This window comes from Fistularia commersonii, chromosome 36 (genome assembly GCF_037954325.1).
Source record: "Fistularia commersonii isolate RoL2024-O1a breed Wild chromosome 36, RoL_Fcom_v1.0, whole genome shotgun sequence".
In the NCBI taxonomy this organism is placed as follows: Eukaryota; Metazoa; Chordata; class Actinopteri; order Syngnathiformes; family Fistulariidae; genus Fistularia; species Fistularia commersonii.
In genome coordinates, this window is record NC_141319.1 from 3,439,496 (window position 1) to 3,444,562 (window position 5,067).

At 46.2% G+C, this 5,067-nt stretch overlaps 1 non-coding gene across 1 annotated transcript; it reads left to right on the forward strand.

The window, feature by feature from the left end:
• The first annotated feature begins 419 nt into the window (after nt 1-419).
• On the forward strand, nt 420-492 carry trnat-ugu (transfer RNA threonine (anticodon UGU)). The gene has a single exon. It is a non-coding gene; the product is annotated as a tRNA-Thr (tRNA).
• The last annotated feature ends 4,575 nt before the right edge of the window (nt 493-5,067 follow it).

A 5,067-nucleotide genomic window follows, 5' to 3' on the forward strand; every position in this document is an offset into this window, starting at 1 on the left:
TGGAAAAACTTCGAATGTTCCGATTATTAATTCGTTAATCCTCCCTCCTAACGCGTTTTTTTCCCATTCTTTATTATTTGTGTGTTTTTTCACCCTTTTCAGCAATCGCACAACTTTAGAACTTTAGGTAAAACATGTAGTGAAATAATAATATCTAATCATCATCATCGTCATCGTCTTCCGGTTATCGCGTGTGGAAGGTCGCGGTTCGTGATCCGCAGCCAATCGCAGGCCGAGGGGCGTGGTCTAACCGCCCCGGTCACCTGTCAATCACAGATCTTTGCGTCCGGAGGACGAACAAACCGTCGGCCGTTGAATGAACGCATTTAAGAGACTCTGCAGACCGGAAACGTATTCGTCCTTTCCAGCCACTTCCGGGATTGTTTATATGTGCACGGCGCCGGGGCGCGTACACGTAGGGCTCCATAGCTCAGTGGTTAGAGCACTGGTCTTGTAAACCAGGGGTCGCGAGTTCGATCCTCGCTGGGGCCTCGAGACAAATGGTTATCCATTTTGGCAGTTATTTATTTATGATGATAATCATACATTTTCTTGACCTTTCGTCGATATCTTCCGATAACAATTTCATACGAGTTTGTTTTTCCAGTCTTCCTTTTCTTCCGGCTTATCCCTTCAGGGGTCGTCACAGCGAATCAACTTTCTCCATCTATTTAACAATTTATATTTTATTGTATTTCTTATTCTCCCTCCTTCCTACTATTATCTATTACTGTTATGTTTTTGCTTGAAACTCTGGCACAACAATTTCCTTCGGGATAAATAAAGTTGTTCTCATCTCATCTCATCCCATCTAACCCTATTCTCTGTTTCCTCCTCTCACACCAACTACCTTCATATCCTCTCTCACTACATCCATAAATCTTCTCTTTGGTCTTCCTCGAGACCTCTTGCCTGGCAGCTCCAATTCCAGCATCCGTCTACCAATATATTCACTATCCCTCCTCTGTCCATGACCCAACCATCTCAGTCTGGCTTCTCTGACCTTCTCTCCAAAACATCTAACGTGCCGTCCCTCTGATAGACTCTTTCCTGATCCTCTCCATCCTGGTCACTCCCAAAGAGAACCTCTACATCTTCATCTCTGCAACCTCTAGTTCTGCCTGCTGTCTTTTGGTCATTGTAACAGTTTCTAGTCCATACATCATCCCTGGTCTCACCACTGTCTTGTACACCTTTCCTTTTATTCTGGCCGATAGTCTTCTATCCCATAGTACCCCTGACACGTTTCTCCACCCCTTCCAACCTGCTTGGACCCGTCTCTTCACCTCTTTTCCACACTCTCCGTTGCTCTGGACTGTTGACCCCAAGTACCTGAAAGCCTCCAGCTTCTTGATCTCCACTCCCCGTAGCCTCACCGTTCCACCCGAGTTCGTCTCATTCACACACATATATTCTGTCTTGCTGCGACTAACTTTTCTTGTCTATTTAGTCAGGAAAAACACCCGGGTGGCGGTAAAATGTCCATTTAATCAGCCACGCAAGCCTGCAACCACCCCGTTCCCCCCCAAATCCAGGTAAAACCCCAGAATTCCTTGCACCCAAACCCACAAGATCCCCATTAACCCCCAAATCACACAGAAACTAGCACCAACGTAAAGCCCAACATACGTGACTCGCCACACTTTAATTAATAGAAACGCTCCGCATCCGAACCTTCCAGAATGCGTCACCAGGACTGAGCGCACCGTCATGGACGCACGACTGTACGACGCGCACGGATGTGAATTATACTTTCTTGTCAACAACTTTCAAAAACTTTTCGGCGATGAAAAGTCACCCGCCTTCCCCACTTGAGAGTTCATCCCTTTCTCCCGCAACCCCGCAGAGGAAACTCCTCCGTGGCTGGAAATAGGATCGATACTGCCAATCAGAGCGTGCAACTACGTAGGAAGGTGCACATCGGATGTGCACATTGGATGTGCACTCGCCCGGGCCGGTGAGGCGGGCGATGCTGCCGGAGACTAAATACAATTACACAAATCTCCAAGGGTGGAAGGTGGGCGTAGGGGTAAAGGAACCCACGGGGAGGTTGAAGGCGGCGATGGGATGAGTCACGTTGTTTGAGACACGCAGACACTCGAGTGACGCACAGGGGAAAAAAAAAAAAACCTCGGTGTTGATTGTGCATTTGGCGTTTTTTTTTTTTTTTTTTGTCCCTAGCAAAGCGGGCGTGAAATCGCGTCCCGTCGGATTAAATCGTTCTACCCGGGGGCGTTCCCCTGCGCGGGACGCCGCCCACAGGTAGAAAGTCACCATTTATCTCTTGACTAGCGTCAAGAGATGAAGCGTACCGCACACGCGGCTAGCTGTTAGCGCTCTCTGCAGGAGTTAAAGTCCTGCTTCTCCTCTAGTTCAAGCTGGGATCGTCTTCCGCACCACACTTTCTGTTTTTGTACCCCCCACCCACATAAACAGTTGAGGCAGAAGGCCGCCCGCATTGAACTGGGTTTCTGCATCGGTAAAAGGCGTGTTTCTTCGCTTCTGCCACCAAATTCTGGCGTTCCCGGGGGGAACGTTACCTGCCGCATAGTCTTTGGAACCGAACGTTTCCGGTTCGTTTCCTGATTCCGAAGTGTCGTCGAGAGTGATGGGTTAAATGTAAAGATTTCCCGCAAAGAATTGATGAAATGCAGTATGATAAAAACAATTTCTGTGAATGCTATCAAAGACCTGGTCTACGTGGGAAGCGGCGTCATAAGACGGATCTGTTGTGATTTGGCGCCGTAAGAAGAAATCACCTTTAACTTTCTTCCCCCGTCCCTCTACTTTGCACAACTTCCCATTTTGCACTATCACCCTGACCTAGCTTTTATTTTTCAAGCTCATTTACACGTCGTCAACCAAAGCAAACTCCTTGTAGTTACAAAATTACTAAAGCAATTCTGATTCTGATTCGATTCGTCCCGAGATATCAGTGTTGTCTCGGTTCGCCGAGGACTCGGTGAGGTGGGGGTACCTCCGTGTGTTTCCATGGCAGCGGGTTGAGGTGGAAGCGAGACGGTTGTCCAAAGAGAGGAGAGAACCATCCATCCCTTTGCAGCCTTACAACAACAACACGATAGTTCTGGCTTGTGGTGTAGCATGGACAGGCCTTCAGGTCGGGCAGCGTTTTATTGGTGTCGCGGATGTAAACAAACAGTTAAAGTGTCTGCGGAGGTTCTCAGTCATCCAGGTCACCGTGAATCCTCGTTGAAATCTTCTTTTCGTGGCGACCGGACTTGAATTTCCTCACTCGAAGATGTTTCAGCCCTCGTCCGAGAGGCTTCTTCAGTTTCCGTGTGCAACTGCCAGGGTTTTTGGGCGGGTCCAGGTTATGATTGCTTCTTATGTAAATGGCGGAGTTGATCAGCGGAAAGTAGGTCGAAGGGGGTTTTTTACGCTAACGGTGCCGTTAGGTGCGGACAAAGGAGCAACTTTCAGGGATTACTCGGATCGGAATGTGAAAAAGTAAAGCTCGACTTCCCGGAATGTGAATTAAAAGTGAAACTTTAAGTGAAGTTGCACAGTTCCAGGGTGTCACTTGCTTCTTCTCTTGATCTGATTGGGGGTTGGCAAACAGCTTTTGGGTGCATTTTAGCCACCCGGCTGATCTGGGCCCGTTTTGTCCCCTCTCCAGAAGGCACAGAAGCCCTTATACTGGCATTATTGGCGTTGGTTGCGGGCCCCCAGGGGTCCCTGGATCCCGGTTCAAGAACCCTGGGTTTTAGCGCGACTGAAAAATTTGTGCTGGTTTTATTTGGGCGGCTTCCTGCTTGGAAACGTCTGCTACCAGCTGCTCACTTACAGTCCTGAATCTTTCTGGATATATCTGAATCTTTTCTGGATATATTAATGATATGCAAAAATACATGATCAACTCGCTGTCACGTTTCTCATTGTTTTCAGTGATTAAACCATGATGTCAGTTTTGGATTCATCATTATTCACTCCCTTCAGATTTTTTTTCATTGATCCCGTGATATCAGTTCAGGTCGAAACATGAAGCCCTCATATTAAAGTTTAACAGCGAAAGCCAAATCTTATGATTGGTTTAAACCTAATCTAATAAATATATTGTAAAATAAAGAACCAGCTTGGGCTTTTAATATCATTTCCTTCAGTGTAAAGTGATATTGGTTATATTTGTCAATGTCTTATGATAACCAAACAAGACACGGGATAATACTTTGCCATATTTTCGTGTAATTAATAAAGATAAATATTTTTGATAATTCAGACTAAGTTTTTGCAACATATTAAGATAAATAAAATTTTGATTAAGAAAAATAAATTATTGAAGCCATTCTCTCATAATATTTTTGCCACTGATTATACAATAATAAAATAAAATAAATCTGATAACAAACAAGCACAAAGTTATAGTATTATTTGGACTATTCTATCTTATAGCAACAATAGTTGTGACTGGTTTGCTTCCCCTGTGGGAAATTAGAGCTTCCTCTTCCATAGACACACACACACACACACACACACACACACACATACACACACACAAACTTTTGCGTCAAACGCACGAACACACACATTTTTCTCAATGAACAGAAAGTGTCATTTGTGTGAAGTCCATTACTGACGTCACAGACAACCTGCCTCACCCCCACGATCCGATCACACACACACACACACACTCACACACACTCTCTACCTGTGCTCCCACACCTGTGTGTTCCCTTTGACTTGAACCCCATTCGTCTACGCTCCCAAAGTAAGAAGGAGCGATGGTATTTTTTGGCCCGTCTCTGTGTAAACGCCGGAGGCCGCTTGATATTGTTATGTCTGGCCGTCTGCCACCCGAGTCCTCCTCCGTTGTTTGCGGGCGTCCGACGTCCGACGTCCACGGGCATTGTGTTTCCCGATCCTTTGATTGCATTATCGGGGGGCGGGAGGGGGAAAAAAAATTAAGGCTCCCACCGAAACGGGACTGAAAACAAACAAAAACTTCACAGCCTCGCCGGTTCATCCAAAGAATGCCGGGCGTCCAGATTTCCCGCGGGATATTTACCCGTACTTTTAGGATTATAAGGATGATTATTGTTCCTGCCTGAT